Source organism: Uranotaenia lowii, chromosome 3 (genome assembly GCF_029784155.1).
Source record: "Uranotaenia lowii strain MFRU-FL chromosome 3, ASM2978415v1, whole genome shotgun sequence".
Classification (NCBI taxonomy): Eukaryota; Metazoa; Arthropoda; class Insecta; order Diptera; family Culicidae; genus Uranotaenia; species Uranotaenia lowii.
In genome coordinates, this window is record NC_073693.1 from 160290506 (window position 1) to 160304785 (window position 14280).

A 14280-nucleotide genomic window follows, 5' to 3' on the forward strand; every position below is an offset into this window, starting at 1 on the left:
AATCGGAGCCTGTCATCATAAAAACTTCGTCGCTAAGCAACACGAGCTCGGCTCGCAGTGAAGCTGCAACCAGCTCCTAATTTAAATCTAGTTTGCAAACCGACCGCGACCACACACAAATCAACACATACCTACTCACTTTCATACCAACTTTTTCTGGTGTCTGTCTGTCTGTAGTTTGACTTTCAGAGGTAAACTACATCAACAACAAAGCCACCAGGCTCATATATAAAAAGCGCTTTTCAATCACGATCCTCTCGAGTCTCCATAATTGGCATCGGGTAGCAGCAATAGTCGAGGAGAAAAGTGACGATGAAAATTGGCTACTCAAAAGGTGTCTCATCTCGTTTGCCTCTACTCCATTTGTACCAAGAGGGCGGGAGAGACGAAAGAGATGCTGTCAATCAAAATCATCTGAGAGCATTAATTTACATAAATGGTCGCCATTATGCCCGAGGGGCGACGAATCACATCACCTTCCACCTTGTTTTTTTTGTTAGGTTCTCTAGGTGTTTTTGAGTTTCTGGTTGTTTTTTTTCGATGGTCGAATTGCGCTCTTTATACCTCCTGCGCGCTTTTGGAAAGAATGGCCATGTGCCATAGTGTCCAATTGCTACTACACGGAGGGGCCTCAAGATGAGTTATGATCCATGAAGCGTGGAGGCGACTGGAAGGCGATTTTTTCTTCTTTTCTTCTGAAATGCGGAGATTAGATTACTTGGGACTGGACAGGGGCGGTCCTAAACGATCCGGTAAGTATTACCTGTCGCGATCACCGCAGCCCCGGCATACGATTTTTTTTTCTCTCTCTCTCAGCAAACTTCTTAAACGGACGGAGTTGTAGGTGCTCGTAGATCAGGTTACAAACCCACTCTATAATTAGCCAAACCGATGGCATATCAAGAGGAAGGCGCCATCTCTTTTCGATTGGTGGTAGCACTATCATTAGAGACCGCGACAAAAGCAAGCTGATTGAGCAATTATCCTATAAATTTTAATGCTTCGCGGAGTCAACGGGATGTAAGCATGCGAGATTTATTTGTTTGTTTGAAAATTCAATGGGCTTCAATGGGTAGCTCAGGTGTTATTCAAAGAGAAGCGATCGATCGGATAGTTTTTCTACAAATTGTCCGGGGTGGAAGCTTTGCTGTCTTTAATATTTTATCAAATAACCGTCATACCTGCATATTTACTGAGCTTTTTTTGAATATCGTAAAATGGGGTGGGACAGGAATCAATCATTCCACACAAGACATTTTTGTTAATTCTTTTGAAGTTCTTTATTACAGAAATGTGAACAAATTAATGCTTGGATTCTGATCAGGAGAGAAAACCATTTGGTATCAAATTCAAACATTTTCATGTGTCGTAACCGATCGAGTAATTTATATTTTATACTACGACACGACTCACTTCCATTCGGCTCGATACATTTTGAGACGCACCTTACGACCGCTTCTTTGTTCATCTTTTTGCAAACTGATTATCCAATACAATTTTTCTATCATCTTCTCATTTTCCAAACTCTCACTCATCTATCTTTTTCTCGCTCTCCCATAAATAGAATGTATAAATACTCCTCTGCACTGATAGAAATTATCAGATATTTTTCACAGATTATGCTACACATTTATTTATTTCAAGATCAGATTTATTTGTCTATGACTCATTTCACAGATTGCAATTAGCTACTTTATTCCATACCCATGACTATATTTCACTTAATTATACCTATATTCACTACATCATGTTGTTTTGTTTCATAAAGAACTGTGTTTTAACTTTATTTATTTATTTATTCATAATTTACATGGCCATCAGCACATAGAGGCTATTCAGGTCGAAGGTTTTTACAAATGTTTTCTTATAAACTAGATTAGTAAAAATTAAATCTAAATTAGTGTATATAAATCTGATTCCTTGATGAACTCTAATACTCTGTTAAGTGTGACGATATCATCGGATAATGATTTAACGCTAATATCAAACTTCAATCTAAGGTTTTCATATTTTTTACAGTCATTAAAGATGTGATTAATTGTTTTTCTCGAGTCGCATTCCAAACAAATAGGAGGGGAAGATTTAGTCATCAGATATCCGTGCGTTAAGTTTGTGTGCCCAATACGTAATCTTGATAGAACAACTGAATCCCTTCTATTTCCTATATACGAAGTATCAAATTTAGAAACACACGATTTGATGGATTTCAATTTGTTATCAGTAATATTATTCCAGTAAGATTGCCAACTAGAGTTAATTTTTCGTTTAATAAATGAACTGAAGTCATAATGAGTGATTTCGTGTAAAATTATGTTACTTTCATGTGCCTCTTTTGCAAGGGCATCTGCCTTTTCGTTTCCTTTAATGTTAAAATGACTTGGAATAAAAAATATTTTTACTTTTCTTTGAGAATCTATAATTTGCTTGTGAAGGTTATAAATTATGTTACATAATGGATGTTTTAAATCAACTGTTTTTAACTTCATTAAAGAACTAAGAGAATCAGAAAAAATAATAAAATTTCTTTGATCATTGTTGATAATATATTCCAACGAAAACTTAATAGCCATGAGTTCTGCACTGAAAATTGAAGTCTGGGAATCGAGCCTAGTTTTGAAAATATAATTGTTACTTTGATCGTAGAATGCACAACTTGTTGAATCATTATTCAATTTCGAACCATCAGTAAATAACAGTTGGAAGGATTTATGTTTTTCGATAATTTCCAAATATTTGCTTTTGATAACCAAAGGATTCATAGAAGATTTTTTGTTTTCTGTAAAAGATAAATCTATGTCTAATTTTTTATATGACCATGAATTCAAAACAGAACCAGATATTGTTAAAATTTCCGGTAAACTTATCTCACAATCTTTTAAAATTTCATGGAATCTTTTTACGAAGGATTTAGGTTTTCTTTTAGATTGGTTCAAATTATCGTTTTCAATCGACGTTCTTAAAAATGGATATAAGTAATGATTATTTTTACTTAGTACTTTGGATCCAAATTTGGATATTTTTTCAGCCCGCCGATAATTTAATGGCTTATATCCTGATTCTATCATTATGCTATCTGTCGGACTCGATCTGAATGCTCCTATAGCCAGACGAATACCAGTGTTATGAACGCTATCTAATGTTTTTAATGTATTCTCAGAAGCAGATCCATATACAGTACAGCCATATTCTAAGCGAGATAAAATTAAAGCATTATGCATTTTTAAAAGTGTGGCTCTATCAGCACTGAACTTTAAGCTACTTATAGATTTCAAAATATTCATTTTTCTCATACAGTTGGATTTGGTTTGCTTGATATGTTCAGTCCAGTTTAATCGTTTATCAAAAATTAATCCTAAAAACTTTACAGAATTTTGATAAATTATTTTTTGATTGTTAAGGTAAATATCAGGATCTTCATGAGGTTTTAAGCGTCTACAAAAATGAATAGCTTTAGTTTTTTGAGTGGATATTTTAAATCCGTGTTGTTTTGTCCATTTTTCAATTTTATTCATGGTTTTTTGCATTTGAGATTTAATGTGCCGGAGATTTTTTGAACGGATAAATACTATTATATCATCAGCATAAAGCAAAATGTTAATTTTTTCGGAGGCTTTACATTGAATAATGTCATTTATAGCTATCAAAAACAATGTTACACTAAGAATAGCACCTTGAGGTAAACCGTTTTCCTGACAGTATTCTTTTGAGAACTGATTACCTTGAATAACTTGAAAGCGTCTATTAGTTAAAAAATTAATAATAAACTTTATCATATTTCCATTCATTCCCATTTTCAAAGCACAATTTATAACATGACGTTTCCATGTTGTATCATAAGCTTTCTCCAAATCTATCAGTACCGATACCAAATGTTCTCTTTGGCAAAAAGCTTCGCTTATCTCGTTTTCTAAAATTGATAAATTGTCTAAAGTAGAATGATCTTGCCTGAAACCAAATTGAAATTTCGATAATTTATTTGTAGATTCTAAATAATTTATGAGTCTTCTGTTAATCATTTTTTCAAAAATTTTACAAAGAACACTAGTTAACGAAATTGGGCGATAATTTTCACTAAATAAAGGATTTTTTTGGGGTTTTGCTATAGGAACAATGATAGATTTTCTCCAGTCATCCGGGAAATTACCAGATAGCCAAATTTTATTGTAAAATGCTAATAAATAAAGTTTGTTTTCAAGATTTAAATTTTTTATCATGCTGTAATGTATTTCATCATATCCTGGACTGGATCCTCTACATTTTGTTAAAGAATATTCGAATTCTTCTATAGAAAATATTGAGTTATAGTTTTCACAATCGTTGGCTACAATCAATGGAGTTTTTTCTATTCTTTCTTTGATGACTAAAAAATCTTTTGTATAATTTTCCGATGATGATATTTTAGAAAAATGTTCACCTAATTTCTCAAGTATTTCGCTAGTATCAGTAATTATATCACTATCGGATTTGAGGCTTGCTATCATAGTAGATGAATGGACTCCGCTTATACTACGAATTTGTTTCCAAACTCGAGATAGCGGAGTATTCTGGTTTAATTTAGAAACAAAATCTTCCCATGATTTTCGTTTTGTTTCTCGGATTTTCTTTCTAGTTTTGGCTTTAAGTATTTTATATTCTTTTTCATTTTCAGATGATGGGTTTAGTTTGAAAATTCTAAGTGCTTTTTTTCTTTGTTTAATAAGGTACCCTATTGAAGGTTCCCACCAAGGGACAGACTTTTTTGGAGGAGTGCTTTTAGTCTTTGGGATACTCGTACAAGCAGCGTTTTCAATTGTAGATGCAATGTGAGAGTTTAGAGAGTCTATATCAAAGTTATCAAGAGAGAGCTTAAAGCTTGCCGCATTTTGAAACTTAGTCCAATCCGATCTTTCAATTATCCATTTTGGACGTCTACTTGCTGGAGGTATAGAGCTTAAGAAGTGTACTAGTATCGGATAATGATCACTACCACAAAGATCATCGTGTGTATTCCATTCCAACTTCAAATTCAGAGATGGTGTGCATAAAGTCAAGTCAATTGACGAGCTAGATGCGAAGCCAATACTAAAATGTGTAGGGTTACCATTATTGAGAATATTTAAATTCATATCATTTATTAGAGATTCTACGATCTTACCTCTCGTGTCTGTTCTAACTGATCCCCAGGTTGAATTGTGAGCATTGAAATCACCCATTATGACAAACGGTTTTGGCAAACTTTGGATCAAACTTTGAAACTCATGTTCATTGATTGGTTCTCCTGGAGGTAGATATACACTACATACACAAAACTCGATTGGATATGAAATTTTTACAGCGACGGCTTGAATTTCTGTATTTAAAATTATCGGTTCACAGTGAATATGTTTTTTGACAAAAATAGCAACACCACCTTTGGCACGGCCATCAGTGATGACATCAGATCGAAAGCAAGAATAGTTTTTTAAATTAATAGTTTGGAACTGTTTAAAATGCGTCTCTTGAAAACACATTAAAAAAGGGTCAAACAATCGGCATAAATTTTGGATTTCTGGAAGATGACTGTAAAAACCATTGCAATTCCACTGCAACATACGTGGATAAGCCATTGTGCTTAAATAATAAATACAAATAAATTATCATTAGCCGATGATTGACAATTGTGTGTGTAAGTGTAGGTGAGGATTAATGATTTGTTGGAGAGTCTGAAAGATGAGTAGTGGAAATTTCTAAAGCTTTTACAATTTTTTTCGGGTTATCGCTATCACTATCACTATTCGTTTCTAAAGCTCGCTTAATTGGTGATGTATTAGTGTCACTAAACAATGATATGGATGAGCTTGATTGCAAGTTTTCGGGAGTATTAGAATGGGGTGGACTGGGAAAAGGAGGTGGGATAGTGGGAGAGTTAGGGTCTGGGGTAGAGTCTATTATCATTGGACGTTCAGTAGTTGGTGGCCGGGAGAGAGCTTTCATTTGACCTTGTGCTACAACATCTCGATAAGTTATAGACGATGGGTGTTCTTCTGCATACTTACGACGTGCTGCTCTATATGATAATTTCATCATTACCATCATTTTCTGGATTGCCTGTTCCTGTTTGTAGATGTCGCATGTTGATGACCATGATGGATGACTGTTCGATTGACAATTTCTACAAACTACCTGTCCCTCACATTTATCAGAAGTGTGCCCGGGAAGGCAACACTGGCTACATACTTCCGGATTTCTGCAAATTTTTTTGTAATGTCCGAAGAGCTGGCACTTCGTACAACGCATTGGCTTGGCTATGTATTGTCGAACACTTAACCGATAAAGCGAAGCGCGTATGGTTTCGGGTAACGTGGTTGAATTGAAGGTTAGGATAAAACTGTTGGTATCTGTTAACTTTCCGTCGACTTTTCGCTTGATGATCTTCACTTCACAAACACCTTGAGATTTAAGTTCAGCCAAAATTTCTTCTTCTGAGGCATTTTTTAGATCTCCGCACGTTATAACACCTTTAATTTTATTCAAGCTGCGATGCTCCTCAACGATGATTTCCATGTCTTGCATAACCGTCAAATTCAGCAACTTATTCGCCTGTCGTATATTTTTCGCCTGGACTAGTAGAGATCCACCATTGATCTTCTTGACGGACTCTACCTCTCCCACGTTGGCCAAAATGAATTTATTGATGAGGAATGGACTGACATTGTCGAAAGTAGACGATTCGGATGCGCGTTTAATGATCAGGAATTTTGACCCTTCCACGTGGCCGTCGAGCGTTTTGGTAAAGGAATCTTTTTTCTTTGCCGATTTTTTAGGTCCCCTCGGCGGGGTCGCCATTTTGAAAACGGATAAAAACCAACTATAAAAGGTTTATTTTAACCTTGAAAAAGAGAGAAATCAAAGAGCTTTTTCAACTGCGAATAAACACTACACTTTCGGATGGACTCAAGAATACGTGTTGACCCGATGAAAGCTAAGAGTCGAATGTGTTTTAACTTTATAGTAGTAGTAAGAATATCACAAACAATTACAAAATTTTATCAATCATTGATTTCATTAGAATAACAGACAACGTACAGAATTATGGGAGTACCATGCATGCCGTCACCGGGATTCGATCTCATGATAGTTGGCTTTGACGATTTGAACGCTATCCTATACGCCATGGGCAGCAGCTCAGTTTCCAGTAGGCATGTTTATAAACGGTATAACTCACTTAAGGCACATCAAAACGTCACCTTTCTTTCGATCACCAGACTCATGATTCACCTTCATTAATCTATTATGCGATGAAGGCTTTAATCATTATTGGTGGCCAAGATTTTCACCAAAATTTTCTTATGCTGAAGCTAGCGGACAGCAAAAACTAAATTTTTAATGAAAATTTCGCATCATGGACCCGCTTGTGGGTTCTTTATTTACACATTCATCGATAGAGAAAAAAAACGTTTGCATAAATTCAGGGGTCTTTGATAGTCTTCATAAATTTGACCAGCGGGTCATAAAATTTTTGGATCCCAAAGACACCTGAATATATGTAAACATTATTTTCCTTCAATATACAATATACATACGAATCCATGATTTGCAACTTTCAGTTTCAGTTTCTTCAAATCAAGTCAATTATGGTGAAAATCTCGCCCTTGCTCACTTTTTTCGATACATGCTGGCACGCACGCCAAATCTGCTACAAACGTGTTTTATTTGCTTACTCAAGCAATCAAAAAACCTAATGATATAAATAGTCCGACTCAAGATTTCAACCGCGACCCTTCGAGATGATAGCCAAAAAGCTGCCACGAGGTCACGTCTAGATGTTCCCTTACCAGCAGCTAAAATTCGAATTTCTAATAAGCTTTCCTAGAATACCTGCGAAGGCAGCCAGCGGCCAGCAGCGAAGACGCATGTTAATTATTATTAGGTCGGGATTCAACCAGACCGAACTGAACGCCATCAGCATTTTTTCGAGGCAATCGAACTTTATGTGCAAATATCTTCATCAAGAGGCTAAATCCTTGGTGTTTATGAACCAGAATCGATAGTTTTTAATGCAAGGAATTGTTTCCAGTCTAACATACTCGCTTTTTCGATCGTGAATAGGGATTGTACGAGATTCCATTGCAGTTGTTTTAAAATTTTCTTATGACGCTCAGTTCGGTTAGGGCGAAGCCCGGCTTACTCAGAAAAAATAACTAAACGGCATATGAATCAATCATGAAGCCAATCGCAGTTTTTGGAGCTAGTCCGTTAAAACAATATTGGTTTGAAATAATTGGCATTCCATGTTTATAACGTTTAAGCATAAAATTTAGATAATTAATTTATGAATTGCTTCAACTGACTTTCCATATGTGATAAGTAAATGCAGTTGGACGAAATTTTACTAAGTGAAAAAATATACTTTTGAAAAAAAAAACAATCCTTTGCGAGATAGTTTTAAGTTGTTCTGAGTTGAAATTTTAAAATAAATTATACATTTGAACAATTTCCAGGCTACAAAAAATGATTAATTGTGAGGTTTGTTCACATTTAATATTCATGAAAAAAGGCTATTTGAGGAATTTTTTGGAACTTCAAGTCCATAGAAGGCTATTTGAGGCCAAGGTTGCTGCAAAAATTTTGCGTTTTTGAAAATAAAAAATTTGACTTGAACCCAAAATTCTGTGATGGTTTTCTGTGACCCTTTTTGATGAAGTTCATTCGGAAATCATGTGAAACATAAATAACTTAATAACCTCTTACAGTTTTAATAGGATAAAATCAATTCTCATTACCTTGTTTTCATATCTTCATGAATTAAATAAATAATCAAAAATGACACAAATACTCAAAATTCAAAAAATCTTTAAAAAATAAAGAAAATCTGTGAATTCTTAAAAAATTACAAAAATTCTGTTATCTGTGATATAGATTCTGTGACGAAATTTTACTCGAAATTCTGTGACAATACAGATTTTTCTGTGATTTCGGCAACTTTGTTTCAAGCCCATACTAAGAGATGCGATTGACATGTCACAGATAGGCTATTTGAGGAACATTTTTTAATTATCATGTTCGTATTTGAGAAAATTCGGTGGGACTTTCGGTTGCTTGGGTATAGTAGGGAAAAATATGGTCAGATGAACTCCGAAGGCCAATCGCAGCTTTTGGAGCTAACATTTTTAGCAAGCGGCGACTACTGGAGTCAGCATAAGGTTGTGAAATTTGGCAAGTCAAGTCACGTAACTTGCAGAACAACCTCAACAAACTAGTTGTTTGCAGTGAATTTTATCCGGTTTTATCCGCTTTATTTGCTAAATTAAACAAACAATAAAAACAAATTGTGCTGTACATTTTTTTTTCATTCATGCCTCGAAAAAGAAATTTTTTAAGCAAATTTTATGAAAATAATCATAAGAGGATTTTTAGAAGCCTTAAATTAGATTTAATTTTTTTTCCAGTTGAGTTTTTTTGAGTAATTTCCGGGTTTTGAAAAAAATTGCCTTGATATTGCACGGATTTCGGTCGTCAATTTTTAAATCAAATGCCTGGATTTTGCCAGGTTTTTATCTCAAATTACCCGGATTTGTCGGGCCCGGATAAGTGTTGAAAAAAATCGAGCAACCTTACTATTGAAGCCGTGTGGAGGACTTAAAAACGGGATTCACTAACACTTAACAAATATATGTTGGTCACATGTTTTATAGAGTAATCGTGTAACTTTTCGTACTCCTGCATCTATCCGACATTGTATAAATATGTGATGTTCCGATGAAAATTTTTACGGGTCATATTCATTGAACCGAAAATCTTTGGGAGGTTTAATATATATCGAAATATCCCTTGGTTCTTAATAAACCATATCTTATGCTCGTTAAATGAGTATGTTTTTTAATTTCCAAGCAACTATTCATACTTTCTTTAAATTGATTTTTTTTTGTTTAATTTTGCAGATAATGTGAATAAATTGGTGATCAACCCAGGCCGGACCGGACTTTTTAAATTTTGTATCAAATATCCGGGCAAGCCTGGAAAAAAGCAGGTAATCTGACAAGCTGAAAATAAAGCATTCGTTGTTGTAAAGCATAATTCAATAAAAACCCAATTAAAATTTCTTTTTTCATAGCTACAAAACCTTTAAAAAGCTCACAATTTATTTTGTTAAGAGCTTCAATCTAGAGCACTATAAAGTATTTGAAAGTTTTTTTTTTGAAGCCAGAACAAACATCAAATACATATTTTGCTTTAAATTTTAGCTTAGCTTAGCTTAGCTTGATTGACTACTCACATCCACCTTTAATCATTGAATCCGAAATGCTTCATCATTAGATTTGAAAATTTTTTTAATCCTGGCTCTGTACATTGTGCTGACTTTTTGAATTAAATGTATTTTACGAATATATCTTGATTGATATCATCATTTTTTATGCATTTCGAACACCATAATCGCAGGCGTGGCTCAGTAGAAATAAATCCACATCGCCAATGGTTGCTACTCCGTGATTGACCGAGGCCATCAGTTTTGTACAAAGGTCAAAAGAATGGTACTTGGGATTAGTATTTCATTCTCATTGTACAAAACTGATGCTCTCTCTTTGAACATCAATAACGGCGCCGGCCACGTCCTAGTAGTCAATGGATAGTTGGGAAAAATTAAGAAAGGGATGAAAGATATAACTTTGCGCTTTAGGACCGAGGTCACCTCTGCATCCTAGCAAATAATTTTTTCTGGGATGGGGTGAAAGGATATGATCAGGAGACACTTCTGACTAGTGTAAAGATCAGAATGAACTATAATTTAAATCCTAACCTTATGTTGGATTCTGGAGGAATGTTAAATATGATTCATGCAAATGTATTTTGTTTTCATGATATTTTCAACGAAAACCTAAAAAAAAAAAAATTTACTGAACATCTTGACTTCCTGCTTGAAATTCTTTATTTTTTAACATAATTCAACCAATGCTTTCTTTTTTTTGCATTTTTGCACGATTTTTTTAAGCTTTAATAACTTTTTTACAAAAGACGAAAAAACTGATTTTTAAATCAATAAAAACTGGTTTTGAATAATTCAATATAAACTGTTAATGAATAAAATGTACGAATAAATCAGTCTTATGTTTTTTATTAATGATTGGTTTTTTCAAAAAAGTACAAAAAAATTACACAGGCTAATATAATCATCACTTTGTTTTAACTTCATCAATCATGAAACAATATTTCACTATCCTTGTACCGGCGTATTATTGTTGTTGATTTTATCAAAAAAAATTTGCTTAAGATTAAATCCTTTTAATTGCTGCGGAATCATGCATCTCGATTTTGTAAATTATATTAAATCTCATAATCATGATTTAATTTAAACTAGAACTTTATAATATTAAACAGCTAATATGTTTGCAGATGATCGAAGATAATATTGATGAAAAACATTGAGCATTCGAAGGTACAAATGCCTTCTTGAAAGTTATTAGTATGTTTGTTTTAATTGCAGTTTACATATATATAGATATATTTCACAAAACAATGAATCGAGAAATCAATTAGTTAAAGACAAAGTTGTTTTTGCGAACGTCAAAATAAAACTATTAAAGCCTTTTTTAGTTCTAATGCTATGTGTTGATGCATATGAGAGATTATGTTTAATTCACCTGTTTTAAAGTTACTGTGGTACTGCTTTGTCGAAATATAAATCTTAAGTATCTTCAGAAAAATTTATTGTAGGTATGGACAGTTTCTTGTCCTCAAGCTTCAATATGAGGAGAAGTCAATACAGCCAGTGAAATTCCCTTAAGCAGTTCCTTAGACTGAAATTTTTTCGTAAAACCGTGGGACAATGAGATAAATTTATCATCCGAATTCCAACCGAGCATGAGCAAATCAAGCCCGAAATAGTGCTTTTTCTCGGGCGATTCTAAATTAAGATTTTCTTTCACTATTCCCGATACAAATAGAAAATTTCTCTATCAATATATCATTTGGCAACTATTCTCCGATTGCATACATCGACATTCACGAAAAGTTTTAATTTTTTATCATCTACAACTTTTTCTCAGAAGTCTTAAATTGTTATTCGTAATTGAAATGGCAACACTTCAACATCAGTTGTTAACCAAAGGACTAAAGAAGTAATGAGTTCATATATGCTGTGAATTTCCAGCCAGTTATATCAGCTCTTCTCTCCAACTCAAGCAGCAAAATACACCCACACACACAAACATGGGATACATAACGTACCCGAACTTACACATAGATAGTGAGAGAGAGTGAGAGCAATGCGTACCAAACCAAACCTATCCCGCATCTATCAATCAACGGCTGGTCAAAGAGAATTAACCAAAATTGTTTCTTGTCGTTCTCTTCCTGCATTCTGCATTATAAAAAAGAAAGGCGAGCGACAATCTTTAACTGAGAATGCTATTTCTCACATATCATTTGCTGGTTACCTCGTTCTCACTTTTCCAAATTTGTTCAATTAGTACTAACTGTGCTTTCACAACGAACAAAAGTCATCCACACAAAATCATACATACTTGCACGAACCCAATTCTAACAAATCAACAAAAAAAATATGCTCACAAATTACTATTAAAACTTCAAACCCTCTTGCAACTCAATTGATCCCGCTAATAAGACTTGTCATGACTATAGAAAGAATCATCGCCAATCAAATTCTAATGTAATGAACTCTCCTAATATTACAGAATGTAATGTTTTTCAACTCTCCCTTTAAGCTACTCTCTGCTGCTCTCCAACCCCATTCAGCAACCTCACACACACCAAATTAAATTATGCTGGGGAAAAAAATATAACAACCTTCACAAATGCATGCAGGGACTAGAAAACCATTATACCTGATCTCATTCAAATTTAAAACTTACTATACACATTTAGGGGAATGGACTCTAGTTATACTGCTGCAGTTTAATATTAATTGGAGTGATCTCACCAAATTTCCCGCAACAGCTTCGTAACGCCATGTTCCTCTCCCGCCGGAATATCAAAAATTGCCTTCCGCCGTACCACTTTACTTCGAATATTACTGTTCCCTTGGCGGCCATATTTGTGGAAATTTCACGTTTTTCTATTTACACTTTTCACGTATCACAGTCAGTTTTTCCACAATTATTTCACCATTCACAACACCGCAACCACCTTTCACAAGCAATCCACCGAAATTTCTTTTTAAAAACTATTAAAGCTAGTCAGAATTAAACTTTTTCTAGCAGCTCCAAACCTATCAGACGGTTCTACACCAGAGCTCCTAATTTTTTCCAAATACATATTTTGCTTTAAATTTTCTCAAAAAACCAGAAAGGAAAACTGATAAAATTTAGAGTATTGAATAAAACAAATACCATGGCTCACCCTGGCTTCGTATGAACTGACATGTAATGAACGTGTTTTGTGTATGTGTGAGTCTTATTTGGAGAACGAGACAATCAGTTTCGCAACCGTTTAAAATTTATCACATTTTCAGTGTTATAAGAAGAAGGCGTATCAATAGACAGCTCAAAGCTAGAACCGATTCTAAGCTACCCAGCTCCGACTACTCTGAAAGAAATGAGACGCCTGGTAGGAATGGTCGGGTTCTATAAGCAGTTTATACCGAGTTATAGCACAATTTTAGCCCCAATAACTGATCTACTAAAAAAGTCAAAATCCAAACTTATCCAGACAAAAGAAGCGCATGAATCGTTCAATAAAATTAAGGTAGTACTCACCACACCTCCAGTTTTAGCAAACCCTGATTTTGATCTCCAGTTCGTCATAGAATCCGACGCGTCCGCGGTTGCAGCAGGGGCAGTGCTTGTCCAATATCAAGAAGGTATCCGTCGTCCGTTAGCTTTCTTTTCGAAGAAATTTTCAGCAACCCAGAAGAAATATTCCGCGATCGAACGAGAATGCTAGGCGGTGATTTTAGCGATCGGAAAGTTTCGACACTACGTTGAGGGAACCGAGTTCAAAGTAGTCACCGATGCCCAATCATTACGCTGGATGCATCAGGTGAGCGTTGAGGGAAATTCAGCTAGGCTCGCGCGGTGGGCGTTGAAACTCCAACAACACAATATGATCCTAGAATACAGAAAAGGAAAATTAAACATAGTCGCAGATGCATTATCGAGGCTTGAAAAACCGGTAGACGTGTTTACGATCGACCTGCAGTTAGAAGACTTGAAGAAGCATATCGAGGCCGATCAGATCAAGTATCAGGATTTTAAAGTCGTGGGTGAAAATGTTTACAAATACGTCAACGATGGTAAGCTCAGATATTCGCGTTTTTCTTGGAAACTCATTCCTCCAAAATCCGACCAGTTGAAGATTATCGAAGCA

At 34.7% G+C, this 14280-nt stretch overlaps 1 protein-coding gene across 1 annotated transcript in view; it reads right to left on the bottom strand.

The window, feature by feature from the left end:
• Positions 1 to 14280, bottom strand: part of LOC129755416 (Krueppel-like factor 12) — a 322300-nt gene that overhangs the window by 154381 nt on the left and 153639 nt on the right. The gene's annotated exons all lie outside the window — the stretch shown is intronic.